General features: G+C 41.7%; 1 protein-coding gene across 2 annotated transcripts in view; it reads right to left on the bottom strand.

Moving 5' to 3' along the window:
* Positions 1-14,964, bottom strand: part of RGS7 (regulator of G protein signaling 7) — a 448,509-nt gene extending 433,545 nt beyond the window's left edge. The window contains exon 1 of one of the 2 annotated variants that reach the window (XM_065589102.1): positions 14,916-14,964. The gene's annotated coding sequence lies outside the window, so the exon portion shown is untranslated. Of the gene's footprint in view, positions 1-1,163; positions 1,281-14,915 lie in introns of those variants that run through there. The other variant, XM_065589103.1, reaches the window with a different exon arrangement.
* Between the last annotated feature and the right edge of the window lie 5,684 nt (positions 14,965-20,648).

Consider the following 20,648-nt stretch of genomic DNA (forward strand, 5'->3'; position numbering starts at 1 on the left):
AATCTAATCCTTCCAAGCTTATCTATATTTTAAGATGTGTCTGATATATCCATTTCCTATTAACTATTCCAATTTCAAATTCTGGCAGAGTTGTACTTCTTTGGGATAGTGGAATACTCTGCTAAGGAGAGGACTAATTTATTCTACAACCCATCCAAATTTTCCATTGTTCTGACAGCCACATCATAGTAGCAAGCAAGACTGAAGGTGAAGCCTTCCCAATTGCAATATGTGATTTTATCCACACAGCTCCTAAAATATTGTTTTTGCTTTATTTTATATTGTTTTGACTAACCTCACAAGTCAAGCACGGGATAAGCCATGTTACATTAGTTCAGTGAGGAGTGTATATTGCATTTTCTTTTAAAGTGGAATTTTTCTTCTATCTTAAAATTTTGTAGTCCTCTTCTGGGAGCTTTGCATCTGTAAGAACTACAGGACCAAGCCACAAATGGACAATAGATAAGAAGCCCCCAGAGGTAGATCTGGCATTTAAAGTTTTGTTTCAGGCTCATTTTCTTCATTTCTTACCCTTCTTGCTTACTTTTTCCAAAATTACAATGAAGAAGTTCCTACCTCTGCAAGGACTGAACAGGAAAGAGTAAGTAAAGAAAGGTCATGGGGCATAGACCAGTGTTCACATCACACTCTCCATCAGTATCCAGCCTGGGCTGGGGAACCTAATGATTCAACCAACAGACCAAATTTGGTGATGAATCCTGGTCACATGCCACCTGAGGCACTTTGCACATACCCTGAGAACAAGACCACATTACTGTGATGAACTGTGTAGTGATGTGCTGATTCACTGGTGTAGCACCTCCTACTGGTCATCCTGGGAATTAGCTCTTCACCAGCTTCAGAGCACCCCTACTGGCTGGTGTCTCACCTGATGCTGGCCCCCCATGTCCCTCACAGACCCTGGTGGCCCCCTACCCTGGAGTTCTGCCCCCTGGCAGTCCCCACGCTCTGGGTCTCCCCTCCCAGGGGAACCTCAACCCAGTATTCCCACCTTGCCTCAATGGCTACTGCCAGTCCTCATCTAGCTCCTGGGCAGACTGCAGTCTGTAAACCACTCATCATTGGCAAGGGGGCAGGGGTTGGATCTGCTTTGGACCTGCTGCTTCTCCTAACCCTGGGATGCACCTTTGCAACCCTAGTACCTGCTTTAGGCCTTCAGCAAGGCCTGCAGCCTGGGGAGTTGCCAGGCTGGAGCTTCCCAGCACCGCTCTGTCCCAAGTCCCTTCTCTCCCAGGCAGCCAGGTCCTTCTCTCTCAAGAGTTAGAGAAAGACTGACTCTGCCCCTGCTTCACAGCCCTTTTATAGGGCCAGCTGTGGCCTGATTGCGGCATGGCCCCAGCTGTGGCTGCTTCCCCAATCAGCTTAGCCTTTTTGGCTCTCAGCCCCAGCCCTCTCTAAGGGCTGGCTTTTAACCCTTTCACAGGAGCAGGGTTACTGTCCCACTACAAACCGATAATGGACTGGGCTACTTCTATGCTACTAGGTGAACTACGCATAATTTTAATTATTTCCATTAGAATAGGTAAACTCGTTCTAATACAAGGAGAAATATCTGCTTGGTAGTTTTACATACTGACATTTTTCCTATAGAAGTTTGGGTTGGAAGAGGACTTAAGTTGGGGGTTAGCTGGAGTCGGAAATATTTGAGTTAGTATTGATTGAGGGGTTAGTGTGCAGGGACCCAAGGGGGAAACCTGAGGGCCCTGGGGCCCAGAAAGAAGGGCTTGAAGACAGACAAATCAGCAACCAGAGTTGCACTATTTTGAACATGGGACTTTGATACCCAGAAAGTGGGAGCAATGGTAGGTGATCTAGCTGGAGCGCTAAGTCATCAGAAGAGGAAGGGGATGGTGATGTCTAGAGGGGGCACTTGAGAGGTGGAAACTGTGCTTAATCACACCCAGGCACTCTCGCTGTGGGGAGCCTGAAACAATGCACCAGTTAGATTCTAAGATCTGAGACTACGCTATAGTTCAGATTAACTGGCTGGCAAGAGAAATGAGGAATTTGTGAAATAGTATCTTGGCAGTAATTGTCATGAAATCATAAGAAAAAAGGCTGGTGGAGGGAATGTTAAAACAAAACAAAAACAAATCTAGATCCTCCAAGAAGTAGGGAAGTGAAGGCTTTGAGATTCAAGACAAGTTTTAAGTCTTTCTGTTGTAGAGTTTACCTCCAGGTTAGTGGAATATCAAGGCAAGAAATAACAAAAGAATGAGCCAGGGTTTTAGTAGTGGGGTCCAAGCATGTGAGAGCATTAGGTATGTTATAGAGAAAGCACAATGATTTGATAAGTGTGTGGATATAGTTGGAGAGAGAGAGAGAGAGAGAGAGAGAGAGAGAGACACACACACACACACACACACACACACGCAAACAGATTGTGAACTTGAGTGTCACGGAAGATAATGCAGTTATCAATGGTGAGGAAAATGAGGGGATTTTGGAAGATGAAGAATTTGACAGGTTCACTGTGAGAAATTGGTGAGATGATTAAGATGGTATGTTGGAAAGAAAACTAGATGCAGGGCTGAACTGAGGAGAAAGCTTAAAAGGTAGAGAAACAAGAGTATGCTTGACTTCTAAAAGAAGAACCAGAAGAGAACAAACAATGGAGAGCAGTAGAGAAAAATTCCATAAGTCAGATTGAGGGAATAAAACCAAACTGGAGACTAGACGTTAAAAAAAAAAAAAAGTTAAAGTAATGATTGAGAGGAAAAGGAATGTAAATCCCCGTGTCTTTAAATTAATTTGCATGATCAGGTTCTTAGGTATAAGAGGAGAGAGTAAGGCTGAAGTCAAATGGGAAGAGTTGCTGAGGGTTTAAAGTATAGGAATTGATCTGTGAAGATATTGATTTAGAAAGAATAAACCTAAGCTGCAAACACCAGGACAAACTCTCAGTGGAGGAAGTCAGCATAGCTCACAGGATTTCTTCTAGAGGCTCTCAGAGTGAGAGCAGCAACAGGGAAAGCAAAGACCAGGGACTTATGGGATCATCTGGAAGTCAAAGAGAGCGCAAAGTTGAAAGGTGTGCCCATGGAGTCAGAGAAATATCTAATGTGACTTTGTGCACATTTTAACCTATATAACCACAATGCTATTTTACTCTCACCCTTGTTCCTCCTCCTTTCCTATCATTGTTCCAATCACTTATCTAATGATACTCAGATGTTTGGGCTGATTTCACATCTACATGTGCATTTGTAGAGTGCCTACCACAAGATTCCCAATCCAGATTGTGGCCTTTGGAAGCTAATGTAAAAATATTTAATTTCATATAATTATTATAATGTAGTACCATCTTGTACCCATCTATCAAGTGGCAGAACTGAGTCCTGGGTATGTAACTAGGCCTTGCTGAGAGATGTCCAGGATCAAGTTTTTTTAAAAAACAATATATTGTTTAGCTAATTATAAGCTACTAAAATAAAAATCATATAGGCACCAACTAATATTTTAGCACTACAGTAAAGTCCCACACCCTTTGTGTCACATTCACAATGGCCCTTCCCTCTGCCTAGCCTGCCCCAGAGGCTTGGGTAGACAGGGGCAGGTCCCGCTGCTCTTAGGATGCTGCTGCAATAATATGTATGCAGGTGATTGATTCAACAGGATATTTACTCAGCAAAATGCGGCAGAGGTCCCACTCTACCTTATCAGGAAAAGGATAAAATCATGGGCATGAACAACTTGTAGATTCTATTGTGTTAATGTCTAATGTTTTCTGCAGTATTCTGCAAATGTTAACATCCTGTTTTTTACCCTTCCGTTATCAAAATCAGTCATCATAATGTAAGCCGAGCAGCCGCACATCACCTCTAACCCAGCACGGCAGAAAACTGTCTCCAAGCAAAACAGCAGAAACAAAGGTCAAAAGCTGACATGCCACCTTCAAGCTCTAATTGGGACCATTTTTAAATGTTAATATTAACTATGAGCACATGACATCTTTTCCCCCCTATTTTAAAAAAGAAAGGAAATTAAATGCTAAAAACTCTTAGTGAATACAAAATTAAGGTCCCGATTCAGGAAGGACACTTAAGCATGTGCGTCAATCCAACTGACAATAACGTGGACGTAAGCATATATTTAAGTGCCAGAATCAGAACCTAAAATTGCTCATTTTTATTTTCTGTGTGGAAGTGCAAGAGTTGAGGTTCCCACAGCAACATTAATTTGGCCATGCTGCACATTCTTATATATCTTCTGAGGTTACATTTTTTAACAAACAATATAATTAAGCTATACACTGAACCAGATGAAAATAAGAATAGTATCCATATGTAATGTGGCTGAGTTAATGTTGCTGTAGGTACCTTAACATTTGTTCTTCCTGCTGGTTTCTGATTTTAACTGGACAGTTTTCATACTTGTAGGTTTTGCATTTGTTTTATGATCATGTGTCTTGTCCAACCCCATACACTTATATAACCACAGCTATATTCCCCAATTGTGTGTATCATGACCATGCAATACTGGTTCCTTTTTTGGAATAATTATCATGAACTGTTGCAAGCCTTGTATTTTTAGGGAAACCTGAGGGGAAGTGGTTTTTCTTTTCCATAAGCAGCCTGCTGTACTAGGAATGAAGTTATACTTTCTCTTTTTTTGTTGATTTAATATCTGTCTCATATTTACTTTTCAATCCTTTCCCCATTTCTTTGGGGCTGGTCACAATTACCAAAGAAACATCTTCATTATAGAGCCTGCAGTGCTCTCTCACTCCTAGTTACGATGCCAGCAGCATGAGTCAGTTACAGGTTGCTGAGAAACTATTATCTTTCCTGTGTTGTTTTCCCTCATTAGGAACACACCAGCTTCAGAAAGCGAAAGGCTAACTGATGTGAAAAAACTCATTCCTTGTGTGGTGAAGTCAAAGTCCAACTTGTTCAGTGGAGTCTGAATTCCAACCTTCAGCTACAGAGAGTTCCAGTATCAACACGTCAGCAAGCATTTCATTTCTCTATGTGCAGTCTCCCCTCTCGCCCCCCGCCTCTTTCCCATACTATATCTACATGTAAATGAAAGAGAAATGCTTCAAATAAGGGAGGATAATATAACAGCACAGCTTCTTTCCAGAGTCGGGGGGGGGGGGGGAAATCAAGACACTTACCTCAGTGACTATCATTCTCTTTTTGGTTTTTATGTGCTCTTAAAGAATGTGCTGTACACATTACACAGTGTTTCTAACACATCTGGTTGGGGGCTTTGGTGAGTAATGACCAAGAAGGATAAAATAATGGCTGTCATGAGCTGTTACAAATTGCCAGAGATCTAGACGTGTTTAAAGGGCAAAATTCCCCCTGAAGAACTAAAAACCAAATGTGAACCACTACTTTCTAAATAAAATGGCTTGGACATGAGCAATGCATGCCTTGGATGTTCCGCAACTAAATACATACTGCCCTTGAATAATAGATGCCAGAGAGACTGAATTATTGGCCAACAAATGTAGACACACAACACTTAAAAATAAATAACCTAGCATTTCTTCTCTTATCGACTGCTTTTGACCTGCTGCTTTAGCATTATTAAAAGAAACTTTATTATAAACTTTTGAAACCAACATAAAATTGGAGGAAAAAAAATAGGCAATAAACATTGAGACAGGACATGAAATGCAAGTGCAGTAGTCACCCTTAAAAGCTTTTCTGTGGTGGCCTAGGTGACTAAATGGCATTACCTCAGTACTTGCATTATTGCTAGTACCAGGAGAACACAGAAGTAACCGGATCTCATTACCGAAGGTAAATGCACATATTTTTTTAAAATGACAACCCACTGAAGAAATAAGGGAAGGCAAAAAATGTTTAACTGGAGTATTGTCAAAAATAAGAGACTAATTAGGTCTGTCCAGCATGGGTCTGACTGGGGAGGTGAGGGGGAGTAGGAAGACAATACCAGGAGAATTTGTACTTAAATAGCAACAGAGGGTCCTGTGGCACCTTTAAGACTAACAGAAGTATTGGGAGCATAAGCTTTCGTGGGTAAGAACCTCACTTCTTCAGATCTGAAGAAGTGAGGTTCATGGGTGGGGTTCTTACCCACGAAAGCTTATGCTCCCAATACTTCTGTTAGTCTTAAAGGTGCCACAGGACCCTCTGTTGCTTTTTACAGATTCAGACTAACACGGCTACCCCTCTGATACTTGTACTTAAATAGTATGGTGGTGGTTATTGAAAGAGGGAGCTTATTCCACTGGTGGAGCAATAAAGCAGGAGCAGAACACGAGAAATGAGATAGCATTCTGAAACTGGTTGGGAGCAGAAAGGGAATTTATAAGCTGCTTAACAAGTAGAGATAAGGAAGGCACAACATCATGGGAAGCAAAACAAGCAAGGGAGAGATTGGTAAAAAAAATAGAGCTGATGAAGAAGCAGAGAAATATGAAAAAAAGATCAGGGTCTTTGTAAAAGAGATGAGACATATGATCAGAACAGCCACTTCCAGAGGTGAAAGTAAGCTGGTATGCCCCGTAAAGCATACTGAAGGGCCGGCTCCAGGAACCAGCATTCCAAGCAGGTGCTTGGGGCGGCAATCCACAAGGGGCGGCAGTCTGTGTGTTTTTGCCACCCCAAGCAGTACGCCGAATTGCCACCTTGGACAGTGGGGGCAGTCCGTATGCCATTAGGGCGGCACACGCCTTTCCGCGGCAGCAGCAATTCGGCGGCAGTTTCTATGTTCAGCTGCCCACGGCGGCTTCTGTCTTCCGGATGAAGACAGAAACTGCCGCCGAATTGCCGGTGCTATGGAAACGTGCATGCCGCCCTAACAGCACACGGACTGCCCCCGCCATTTGTGGCAGCAATTCAGTGCGCTGCTTGGGGTGGCAAAAACAGTAGAGCCAGCCCTGGCATACTGGCAAGAGGTGGTGTGCTGTACCGGGGTGGCCCAGCTTCCCCAGGCAGCAATTTAAAGGGTCCCAGCAGTGGCTGGAGCCCCAGGCCCTTTAAATTGCTGCCAGAGCCCCGCTGCTGGAGCCCTGGGGTAGCAGCAGCGGGGATCAGGGAGCTATTTAAAGGGCCGGGGCTCCCACTGCCTCTACTGCCCTGGGCCCTTTAAATAGCCCTCAGAGCCCCACTGCTACTCCAGGGGCTATTTAAAGGGCTGGGGTGGTAGAAGGAGGGGAGTCCTGGGCCCTTTAAATAGTCCCCAGAGCCCTGCTGCTGGAGCCCTGGGTAGCAGCAGCAGCCGTGGGCTCCGGCAGCGGTTTAAAGGGCCCGGGGCGGTAGCAGCGGCAGAACCCTGGGCCCTTTAAACTGCTGCCAGAGCCCCTGGCTGCCGCTGCTACCCCAGCGGGGGATGGGGAGGGCACTTACTGGTACAGGGTGGGCCGGGGCTGGCTCTAACTCTGACCCCCCCCATCCCCGCCCCTTCCGCCTGAGGCCCTGCCCCTTCCAGAGGCCAGAGCTGGCCCCAACCCAGCCCCATACCGGTAAGTCCCTATTTCTACTTTCACCCCTAGCCACTTTTGATGTGTAACAAGTCAGAGATAGACTCCTTGTTCTGTGTTTGACTGGAGCCTGAGATATGACCTTATTGTCCTTCATGGAGCAGCACTTCGGAGCTCAGAAGCATTGGAGAGGTTTGTTTGTTTTTTAAATCACCTAAATGGGGAATGTTTTTACACTGTTGGAGAGGTTGTGACTAGAACAGGACACAGTTTTCTTGTCCCATTAAAATTTGAGGTTAAAAAGAAAAAGGTTTTCCCATCTCAAATCAGGACAAAAAGTCAATCTAGAAAAAATTAATTGCAACCAAAATATCCAAAAAAATAAATTTCAGTTCAGTGAAAAGATTTTGTTTCAAAAATTTGGAAAGTTATCATTTTGACTGACCATTTAATATGTTTTTTGCTACAATTAGCTGAAGTTTCAAAACAAAAAGTTGTTTCAAACTGGAAAGCCAGAATTTATTTAAAAAACGTTGAAATGAAACATTTTGATAGTTTCAAAACTTTGCCTAAATTCATCAACACCAACCCTCACCCACTAAAAGTTTATGTTTTGACAAATTGCCATTTTCCAATAAAAAAAGTTTAGTTGAAAGATTCCCAACCAGCTGTGCTACCTTTCAAGAATGCCTTGGAAAGCTAACATGCCCTTCCAGTAAACACAGGAAAGAGTGGTGGGTGGGAAGAGGGACTACACAGAAGGGTTTAATGATTAATAGCATGAATAAAGGAGCATATTGACAAGGAAGAAATCCCAACATCATGTTTTCTATTTCTAGAACTAAATTAAATTGTGATTGGATTGCATAAAAATGTAGCTTATAAGGCTAGGATCTAGGCAATGCTGGACTGGTCAGTAATTGGATGGCAGACCTCCAGGGAAAATCCCAGGTGTGATACTAGCATTTCAATAAATTGCATTCAATCTGAATTAATGCCCCAGCAGATTGTTAGGGGTCATTGTGATGAAAGAGATAGGAGACTGCAGTCCTGACAGTTCATGGCTGTTAAAAATTATGTTCTTATGTTCTTATTATATGGAACTTTTTGCAAGAGTGTAGATGATGGCATTGTGGCTAAATTCCATTTTAAATAATTACTGTACAATTTGCCTAACGTTCCCCCGGAAGTTCAGTCAGCCATTCTTCTCCATCCTAATTAAACTGCTTTGTAGTATTACTTGGCAATATTAAACAGCAGCTGCATTTCAGTGACTGATAAAATTATTGCTATATACAATTATTTTTCAGCTTGATCCTGCATTCTTTCATACACAAGACTCCCACTAAGGTTGCTAGTTGCATGTGTAATGGTTGCAAGGCAAGACTCCTTTTTTAGTGGTAGATCTTGTGGTAAAGCACTTTGGTACTCTTCCAAAGAGAAGGTAATATAGTATAAGCCAAGGTCATTATTATGCTGCAAGAGAATAAATGTTAGTTATATTTAGTGCATAAGAGTATCTAGCTAATTACTGTAGTAAGCACAGACATTGGAAATCAATTGTGATTTGAATGTCTACAAATAGAAAACTTTTAGGTTCTAGTTCCTTTAAAAGTGATCATGTGCTCTGCTTTCACTGAGAACCAGGAAGACACTATTTCTTGTAATATGGCAATGTAAACATTGACAAGATTTGTGAAAGATTAACCAACATCTTAACTCATTATAGTCAATGTAAATATTCCAGGTAGAACAGCATAGAGTTATTTGTTGCCTGCCATTTTGTGGTCAATATTAAAGATGTGTCACAGTTCTTTACCTGTGTTTCCCTTCCACCCTATTTCTACCCTGACTTGCAAAACTGAAACACTGTCACAAAACACCATTTCTAATACTGTAAAATCATTTGGAGAAAAGCTACATCCAAAGAATAACATTCAGCACAGTTTGAGATATGCCCTCATCTCTGAGCATAGGCAGCCATCCATCCTATCTATTGCATAGCAGGTACCATCATGTTCAGAAATTCTTGGATCTTTATTAAAGTACATGACATATCTTATTAAAATACAGTTCTTTTCGCCATGCATGTGCTACCAGCAGTCCTCCACTCAGGAATGTGCATATTCTAGGTCAACTCAACCCAACTTCTGTTTTAGTTCAAGTCAAATACTTGACTGAACCCCTGCTGTCTTCAGCATGCTGAACGTTCAGACAAAGCAAAGATTTCTGTGATGAAGTAAAAAAATGCAGATGACAACAAGAAAACAAAATCCCAAGAATGCTATTATACGCAGTGTTGGTAGCACCGCCTATGATTAAGGTTGCCTGATAATTCCCATTATAAGACCCTCTTTTCAGTTGCTTATAAATTTGCCAAACTTTAATTGTTCAGGCTGAAATTTTCCATGGAAGGTGTCTTTTTCAGACTGAATTATTTGTAAAGGGTTCAGACATTTCAATTTTTCTAGGGAAAAATAAATACATTGTTTCTCCCAGCCCCCAATCTTAAAAAAATCCCAACAACCTTTTATTTGAGATGCTCTAGCACTCCCATATCTTTGAGCAGGAACTTAAATTTGGCAGGGGGTGGTCTGTGTATCAGGGATGTGCCTTTTGCCATCTCCATGAAAATTTGCTCAAATTTGGCTACCGTGGAAAAAAGTCACAGTTTGCATATGGACGGTAGAGGCTTGCTAGATTTGCATGGCTGATGGAATCTTGAGAGACTTCAACTCTGGGCATGCCCCAGCCTGGGGCTGAGCAGGGCTTCCCCTGCAATTGATGCTTTTGGCTGCTGCAGGACATGCCAGGTACAAGAACTGGAATTGAAAAACAGTGAACCTGTCTCTCCTGTGCTCTCCATGATCCTCCTGAAGGCCCCGGGCTGTGTGGAGGAGGAAGATGTCTTATTTAAATGCAGTGGGGACAACAGCCAAAACCTGCAAGTGGGGAGGTGCAGGGGGTGGATTGGAACAAGGAGACTGCAGAGGGGGACAAGGGCTGGAAGGTGGCAGGGGGCGAAGAGGAAAGCTAAGACTGGAAGTTGGGGCAGAGAACACTGATTAGCTGGGCAAGGAGACTGGGAGCTGGTGGGTAGGGAGGAGACTGAGATGAGATGGAGAGTAGTGTAGGAGACTAGGACTGGAAGACAACTGGGGCAAGAGCAGAAGGAGGTGGGGGAGACATATCTGACAGAAGCCAGGCTATGAGGAGATAACAGTGACTAGCTAGGCAATGACCCTAGGACAAGGAACCAGAGGATGGGAGACTGGGACAAGAAGCCAAGCAGGGGGGACTGGGGGTAGTCTCAAATTGGATGAGTGGCCTGGGAAAGAAGAATGGGACTGGCAGCCTGTGGGGCTAACAAACATTGACAGGCAGATGACTTGAGGCCAGTAGGGGGTGGAGAAACAGATGGGAGGAGGAGCCAGGAAGGGAGGAAGTAGAACTGGCTGGGCAAGAAGACTGCGGAAACCAAGAATGGCTGTGTGAGAAGAATGGGACTGGAAGAGGCGAATGAGACTGGGACGGGGAGTCCAGAAGTGGAAACTAGGACTGCCTGGGTAAGGAAACTGGGACAAAAACATGGGTTCAAGTCCCTGCACCAAATCAGGCAGAGCAGGCACTGAACATGAGACTCATCTCCCAAGTGAGTACTCTAACCATTGAGCTGTTGTCTACTCTCGACCGACTCTCTAGTTTTGACCAGAAATTGCCCTGTGGACTTGAGAAACCTTCCCGACAAAAGTTTAGTCAATCATAACGTTTCGATTTTGATGAATCAGCTTTTTTCCCCCCCAATGAAAAACTGTCATCAAAAACTTCCCAACCAGCTCCACTAGGATGGGATATAAACCCTAATGCTCAGAGCATAAACTGATCTCTAGCTAAGGCTGCAAGGAAGTCACTTCCCTTATGGGCCAGTTATTTCATAATTAACCACTTTACTATTTTTTGCACAGTCCCCAAGAGTATTCAGTCCTGGCCACTGTCAGACACAGGATAATTATACTAAATGGACCAGTGGTCTGATCTAGTAGGTAATGCCTATATTCCTAGCCACACTATAAAATAAATAAATAAAAAGCTCTTTTAAATGTAGGCTTTTTAAAAAATCATCAAAACTTTTGTTAGAGCATCCAAACCTTATTACAGTAGATTTGAATTTGGATCAAATATTTGTTCTTTCATTTTTGTTGCCAACATTCCAACAATATTCAGCAACTCAGCTAGCCAGTCCTCTTGCAATATTCTGGTAGTGTAAAATGGGGATGGGCAACTTTAAGATAGTAGAGGGCCACAAAGTACATCAGCAGCCCATACTTTTAAGAGGCTCCAGGAAGAGAAAGCCTTTGCAGTCAAGGAAGAAGTGGCCCTTGCTGTTCTGAGGCAGCTTGCCCAGTTGCTGCTGTGAGAACATGGGCCAAAGCAGCAAGTCTAGCATTGCCACATCTCATACACCTGCCCACCCATATTCAGCTCTATGATCTCTGGGAAGACAGATGAGCCCATGCCCCCTGATGCTATCCAACCCCAGTCGCCACCATGGGGGCAGGGGGGGGGGGACACCAGCCCATTTGGTAACCCCTGGGCCATCCCAGAGGGAGCACACTGTGATCAGGGAGCTGCTGTCTCCTGTCCTTCCTCTCCTTCAGGCCGTGAGGAGAGCCACCTCTTGCTCCCTTCTGCAGTCCTCTTCTCCACGCAGGCAAAGCCTCTTCCCTCACTCCAGGAGCTGGCAGAGCTGCCTCCTCTCAGGCTCAGATCTGGGTGGGCCTGGCTGTGGCTAAGCCCCTGGTTGGCAGGCCAAATAAAATGATCTGGCAGGCTGAATGTAGCTCACAGGCCACCAGAGATAGCTACAGGCCTCCCTAGAGCAAGATTCTTCCTATGTCTCTCATTAAACTTCTTAGGATCATCCAGAGAAGGGTTTATTAATTTAAGTTTTATTGTTTCTGTCATTAAGTTTTTGTCATGTAGGGTCAAATGTTGCTCCTTGTCTTGACTTCAGTACATGCTAGCATTGACATCCTCATGCTAATACAGTGAGCAGCATTGGATTCTTAGTGCCAGTAAGCTGTTGAAGTCTTTGTGCAAAAGTCTGAAGAACAGACTCAAGACTATTTGAGTTCATTGATTCAAGAATATACATTTGTCTAGAAGCACAGAGTTTTAGAAAACATCTCTCACACCAAGAACTTGTGAATTCTGGGATTACTCAAAGGAAAGGAAGAGAAGATCATTTTTAAAGAAATGCTTGTGTTCCTTCATCAAATGTTTGAGTATAAGTTTACTCCCCCATATGCTGTTGATTGATGGTCAGTATATTTAAGTCTTAGATGAAGTAAAAAAAAGTTATAGGTGCTTGATAGTCTGATCATAAAACTCACTGGGGGTGAGGTAGGATGCTGATGTGTGCAACCAGTGGCAAGAGAGTTCTTCATGCCCCAGGAACATCAACACAGGACAACAGGAAAGGGATTCTTCTCTCCTCATTACTCCCTTCATGGGGGCAAGGGAGTAGTAAAAAAGGAAGAAGAGGTTTCTTCACATTTTCCCACGCCCCTAAACCTACTGCCCGCCACATTTCTTTGTTTAGATATAAAATGTTATACCCACTTCATCGTTATACATAGCATACATAAAAGTGTTTCAAGTTCCCAGTGAAACTAATAAATTAGTGGAGGCAGTCAACTCCCCGCTCTTCATGGTCCTGTGAAGTTCTGAGAATCATTCAGCATCTTACAGGATCAGTGACTATAGTTCTACATGGCAGCCAATTATTAATGCAAGTGTCAATAGAAAGCTTTTGTATCCACATATACAAACCACATATTTCCATGTTAAGATAAAACCAGTGTTCTATGGTGCACCTTTTTTATAGTCTCTCGCCAAAGGTAGAATGATGTCTCTGAGGCCAGAGTTGAGATACGTGTGAATTTCCCTACTATATAAGATTTGAGTTTCTTATCACTGAATTTCCTGGATTTCTAATTTAAATTAAAAACAAAACAAAAAACCTAGCTTTCTCAGTGGTGGCAGATGACAGAACAAGGAGCAGTGGTCTCAAGTTGCAGTCAGGGCGGTCTAGGATGGATATTAGGAACAATTATTTCACTAGAAGGGTGGTGAAATCTCCATCCTTAGAGGTTTTTAAGGCCCGGCTTGACAAAGCATTGGCTGGGATAATTTAGTTGAGGTTGGTCCTGCTTTGAGCAGGGGGTTGGACGAGACGATCTCCTGAGATGATTCTTCCCTAGCCACTGAGATGATCCTGCAATCTTAATTTCAAGTACACATGTTTCTGGTTTTGGTTTTTTAGCTAGAACTAAAATTTTGATATTGTATTTTATGAAGGCCTGATCTCTTATCTTTTTGTAGTGCATTTTAAATTTAATAAACAAATAGAATAAAAGAAATGAGTAATTTATTGCCACCAAAATTACAATGTAATTTTCCTTCAGTTTTGTAGACCCACATATTTACATAAAGTAGCTGAAGAAGTGATACTTGAATTCACTCCATTAGTTATTGGTTGGACCTCAATGCAGTCACATTGGTATCATCACCAATAATGCTGATATATTAGTACTTGCCCTGAGTGGTTTAAAACAAAACACCACACAAAAAAAAGAGGAATAGTGTGTTCTGTTGGAAATTGGCTGTGGGAATGGCAATCAACATTGTGTGTCATATTGTTGCTCATATTTGTCTCTAAGACACTAATCCATTTTTTCAGCCTTAACAAAATATTTACCTTTACAAAATAAAGAACGCTTCAGATTCATCTCAGCAGGAGCTCTTTTGTTGTGCAAAAGTAGAGTGTGCAATAGAGTGTAAGTAAATATTATCGCAAAGTAAACAGCTCCCACAAATGTACTGATTATATTGCACTTCTGGCCTCTGATTTACCACCTCCTTTATTCAGACACAATAACCAGGCCTAGCCTTAACACTTATTGCCAGGTGTGTGAAACATTTTGCCACCAACCTTCCCTGCCTCTTCTCACTCACACACCAAAACAAAAAACAAACAAACAAAAATACTTTCAACTCATTCTTGTCCATCATGCACACAGTCCATGCAACATTAGTGTGAGTGAGCTCAGTTTTATTAATAAATACAGTAACCATATGTTGCATAAAATAAGGGGTATCCTTGTTTTCGGGACCTGTAGCTTCAGTTTTACAGAAAACAGTGTTTTAAGCTGAAGGAACATCAATTGACTGAGTAGGTGAAATTCTCAGCAGGCTCAGTGAGCACATATACATCTCAGGGGCCATCCCCAGGTCTATCATAAAATGACATTACCACACTGCCCTCCTTACAATCTCCCAGTGAGCACCTCACTCAAGCCAGGGTTCCACTACACAGATCCATATGGAGTTTGATACTCTGGGTATCTGAATGGTGAACCTACAGGCACTCAGCTACACCACCATCATCAGGTAGCTACCAATCCAGATGGGGACTGGCATCCAGGCTTCTACTCACCTCTTTTGCACCAAAGGGGAGGACTGGATTATTGCAGGATACTGTAGGCCTGGTGGAACAAAAAGGTAGTAAGGGGAGAGTTAGCACTGACAGATCACTGGCTGCCACCACCACTGTAAGCCCAGTGCTGATTATACCTGCTCTGATCAGGCTGAGATGAAAGTGGTTAAAACAGCCATCGTATCTGATAGCCCATCTACACTAGGCCTCTCAATGTTACAAATCAGTAGAGTAGAACTGGTAATAGCAACTGTGGGATTTTTTTCTTAAATACAATTTCACTAACATAGGCACGGCTTCCTTCAGCTGTGAACTGATCTGATGTCTTCCAAAAAATTTAAAAAGGCCCCTTGCCTTCCCACACAAGCCTGAAACACATGCTGGCTATGATGGGTTTAGAGAAAAGTTATGATTTTTTAACACTGGTGAATCAGTTATATTTTCAAGGTTGCCTTAGGAAGGAAAAACTAATAAAAAAATTAAGCCATGATTCTTCTTTACTTTTATAGGTCATCAAAATAAGAGGCAGCCCACAGCCATGGATTTGAGGGGGGGTGGGGGGGGGGGGAGAAACACAAAGGCCAGCTCTGGCTGTGATTACTGTCAACTATCCATAAGCCAAATGCTTAACGCCATTCAGTATATATTTGTAAGTAGCTGAGGATGGTGTTTGTAAAGTGGTCTATTGAAAGAAAATGTGGTTTAACTGTAGCTTAAATATTGTAAATAGAATTGGATTACAATTTCTTACATGTAACTCAGGGTATGTCTACCCTACAACCATGGCAGCAGCATAGCTACAGTACTGCAGCAGTGCTGCTGAAGCACCATAGTGTATATGCTTCCTACATCAACGGAAGAGGTTTTTCTGTTGATGTAGTTAATTACAGAATCATAGAAATGCAGGCTGGAAGGGTCAAGTTTTCAAAACCTTCTATCCTTTTTGTTGCTTTTCTCTGGACTCTCTCCAATTTGTCCACATCTTTCCAGTATCGGACACAGTTGAGGCCTCATCACTGCCAAGTAGTGCATGATAGTTTTCTACTATTAATACACCACAGAGCGATTAGTCTTTTTCACAACTGCATCACACTGTTGATGCATATTCAATGTGTGACCCACTATAGACCCCAGAAATCCTTCTCAGCAGTACTACCACCTAGCCAGTTACTCCCATTTTGTAATTGTGGATTTGATTTTTCCTTCTTAAGTGTAGTACTTTGCACTTATCTTTATTGAATTTCATCTTATTGAATTCAGACCAATTCTCCAATTTGTCAAGTTCATTTTGAAGTCTAATCCTGTCCTCCAAAATGTTTGCAAACCTTCACAGCTTGGTGTCATCTGCAAATTTTACAAGTATACCCCATTATCCAGTTTTAATGAAAATATTGAATAATACCAAACCCAGTAATGACCCTTTGGGTCCTCACTAGATATTCCCTCCCAGTCTGACAATGAACCATTAATAACTAGTCTTTGAGTTTGGTCTTTCAACCAATTGCACACCTAACATAATTTCACCTAGATCACATGTTTCTAGTTTGCCTATGAGAATGCCACACGGGACTGTGTTAAAAGCCTTACTAAAAATCAAGATCTATCACATTTACTGGTTCCCCCCCATCCACTAGTAATCCTGTCAAAACAGGAAATTAGATTGGGTTGGCATGATTTGTTTTTGACAAATCCATGCTGACTATTCCTTATAACCCTATCATCCTCTAGCTGCTTACAAATTGATTGTTTAACAATTTGTTCCAGTATCCTTTCAGGTATCAAAGTTATGCTGATCTGTCTATAATTCCCTTGGTCCTCTGTTTCCCTTTTTAAAGATCCACCTCTCTGAGAAACGGTAGCTAGAAGAAATCTTCTGTCGACCTAATAGCATCTACACCAGGGGGAGGGGAGGTCAATGTAACTATGGTGTTCAAGGCACATTTTTCAGAGACAAAAGCAATTATTGCTAGGGTGATATAATTTATAAGTGTAAACTAGGCCTCAGTCTTTTTAAAAGTGTGCACACACAAAACCATTAGTGAGTAGTTTAGAGTTATTTTAAGCTATATCATCTCTCTGAATTTTGTCATCAAGATACAGATAGGAAAAAAAAAAAAAAAAAAAAAAAGACTGAGGTTAGGCTCTGCTTGCTTTTTATGTGATACTTATGGGTTACTTTCCTGTCTGATGGTTTTGGAAATCAGACAGCAGAAAGTTCTAGGAGAGGTGAGATAATTAGGCTGATTCTTTTATAATTGAAACAGGAAAAATGGAGAAAAAGAAAAGTCATGTCTTAGTAAACCCTTGTGAGGTATTGGTGGAGAGCAGAACCTACGTTGACATGTATTATTGTTCTATAAAAGACTGCCATTTCAAAAAAACAAACAAAAAAAAACACCTTACCTATTCCCCTTTTGATGAATCCCACCCAGTGTTATGCCCCACCATGGTGTCAAGAAGATGCAGTAGAACATCATCCTCGCTACAGATTGTACTCAGTTACATTTAGGCAGCCCTAATCACGGGGGTTGCCTGGCTCTTATAATGAATTTGGTCCCTGTGCCTTCAACTGTGAAGAAGCTTGCAACTCCAAAACCGGTATAGGAGTGTAACAGGAAAATAAGCATATCAGCTACATGGTATTATTTCTGAGGAACATAGTTAGCTTTTTCAACAATTTTAATACTTCTCTCAGCAAGAAGCAATGTATGAAAAGCAGATTTCCTGTGGAATCCCGCAAATCCTTCTCTTCAAGGATCTCACTTTTCAATTATCTCCATTACATGCTAGGTAAGAGTTGCTAACGTATGATTTCTAGTGGATATAGAATTTCATCTTTTCCCCCGCATCTGACTAATCCTCACAAAAGGCAATACAGGAAAGACTACTACAGAAAGACTTCTGAAGCTGGGCACTTAAAATTGTAATTTCAACATGAAAGAGTTACACATTTGCTGGAGGCACAAGATAGTGTTCAAAATAATGCTAATTTTGCCCCATCCCAAGCTGTCCTGTACATGAGTGCTGCCACTGAAGACCTTTGCCAGGATATACACAATCCTAAATTAGTTCTGATCCTTGGTATATTTGGACTGACACTTCTATGCATTTTTCTTTTAAAAATATCCATTTTAAATGGGATGCAGGTATAAGACAACATAAATAATGTAGCATTAAGTTTCCCTATTTTCACTGCATCAAGGAACTAAGCCTGCATTTTTGCACACTTGAATCTCCCATTGTAATGCAAGATCTGCTCCCCAATACTGGCATAATATAGAAGTTGGTTAAATCTTTATTTGCACATATTTTAAGATCTATGTTAGCAAGCTCAAAATACATTCTGGCAAGCACTTGGCAAATTAAGAAATGTGACAGTCAACCAGAACAAATATTGATATTGAGTAGTACTCAGACTTAAGCAGGCCAATTAATATCTACAATTCATTTAGATATATCTATAGCTGATAAGGTACAAGGACAAGATCAGTTCTATTACACACCATGGATTAAACCACTGAGTGTGAATTGTCTGAAATTGTGAAACATAGCATGCTGGTTTCCCATGCCATATGTTTATTTTATTTTCTATATTATAAGTTGTATATGATCACTGAATGTTTGAAATGATGGACTAGGCCATCCATCTGTTTGTGATGGGCAAGCACCAGACTTACAAAGCATTAGACACTAGATAGCTATAATTGTGACCGGGGTGTATATTATCAAGGAATATGGGGCCTGTAAACTATCAAAGAAAGGCGGGGTTGAGGACTTAACTCACCATTGGCACACCCCCACACAGCAGGGCCTGGTGTAGCAGGCTCATCTCATGACCCCACCCTCTGGGTCATGGTTATACGGCCCTCCCACTTTCAGAGTAACAGAAATAAATAAGAAGCAGATAGTTCAATAAGCTTGTCTCAAGTCTTGGGACTCCTATTTTGCACTCAGTGTTCATTACACCCTTTCTCTCCAGGCTTTCAATAGCCTTTCATCCCATCTTCCTGGGTGGCCATGGGAGAATAAGGCCTCCCTCTCCTCTGGCTTCCAGTCCAGGGAGCCTGTAGCAAGCAGCCAAAGTCAGCTCTCTCCAACCTCTTGTTGCTTTCCTAAACTTCTTCCTACCTTGTCCTACCCTAGGCCCTTTTCCTCACCCCCTCTCTAGGCTCCATACAGTCCTTGCTGAGTCTAGTAGCAAGCATACCTCCTAGGGCTTTCCCCCTAGATAGCTGGTTCCTGCACATTTATCAAGGTTCACTGGTGGGTTCACTCTCCTCAATGGTTTCTCAGCATTTCTCCTAGCCTTTTGTTACAGTTCCCGCCTCAGGAGAGGATCCCAAGGCTTAGTGTCACCTGGGACTCCTTTCTCCTAACCCTCTCTCACTGCTCTGGATGCCTCCCCAAGCTGGGTCTGATAACAAGTTTGCTTTCCACGCCCTCCAGGTGCCACTGAGTGACTAACTGAGCCTTCAGGCTCCCGTGAATGCTTTTACTGCCAGTACGGGGTACAGTATACACCCCATCACAGTGGGTAAACAGATTGAATGGTGAAGCTGCAGCTTTGAGTCACCACTTAATTAAATGAGGTTTAAAGATGTAACCAAAAACAAATGTACAAAGAACTTGGTGTATAATTTCAATCCATTTGCTGATGTGTAACAAGTAAAGAGAGAGACATAGCTATTCAGCACCAAATAGTGTTTCAACTTAACCAACAAATAAATGTGTTGAACGAGAAGCATTACATTCTTAGAGTATGCCATGACAAAGGCAAAATGCAAATAGCATACAACAATTACCTATTAATTAAATCAAGTAACTGACCAAATAGAGTCAGGGTGAGAAACAGCTAGACAAACATAGGAGAAGCGGGAAACTGCCTGATCTCATAAGAGAATGCATAGTCTAATGGAAAGCTACTGAGAGATACTTGCTAGAAGTACATTTCCAGGGCAGGGACTGTCTCTTTGTAATGTTTGTATAGTGCCTAGCACAATGAGGCCCTGGCCAGTAGTTGCTACTGCAATAACAATATTAAATAAAAACAGTAACTATGGTGAAACTGCTCATCAACGATAATTTTCAGGAATTTGTATTGCTGCCTAAAATGGAACCAAAAAACTGGAGGACAGCAAGTGTATTAGAGATTTTCAAAGAAAGTGAAAGAATGAACCTGGCAATTATTCTCCTATAAGTCTAACTTCTCTCTCTCTATTAAAATGAATTACAACAAAAGAGTTACATAATATATCTAAAGGGTGATAAATCAAGAACAATAAATAGCATAGGCTTATAAAGAACAAATGTTCCCAGGCAAAATTTATAGAATAATGGGATGAAATTATTAACAGATCTATTTAGTCTGAATAGTAAGGAAAAGTTTCCTGGCAAAGAGATGTATTTGACTAGAGAATTGTTTCCCAAAGGGAAAAAAAGATAGAATCCCCATCTCTTGAGACACTTAAAACCCAGATGGACAAAACAGTAGAAAATACACTGAACAAACCAAATAGAAATGAATTACCTTTCTCAAACTTTTATAAAGTTAGAACAGTTTAAAAAAAAACAAAAAAAAACAAACATCAAATGCACTAGATCATCAGAATTAGGTGATATTCCTCATGCTTAGGGAAATTAGGTAGCTAGCAGAGAGATACTGATAATTGTGCTCCATATCTCAAAGTGAAACTGTTCTAGGTCACTAAAGTCCCTAATATGTTTGTCTTTTAA

This window comes from Chrysemys picta, chromosome 3, assembly GCF_011386835.1.
Source record: "Chrysemys picta bellii isolate R12L10 chromosome 3, ASM1138683v2, whole genome shotgun sequence".
NCBI classification, from domain to species: Eukaryota; Metazoa; Chordata; order Testudines; family Emydidae; genus Chrysemys; species Chrysemys picta.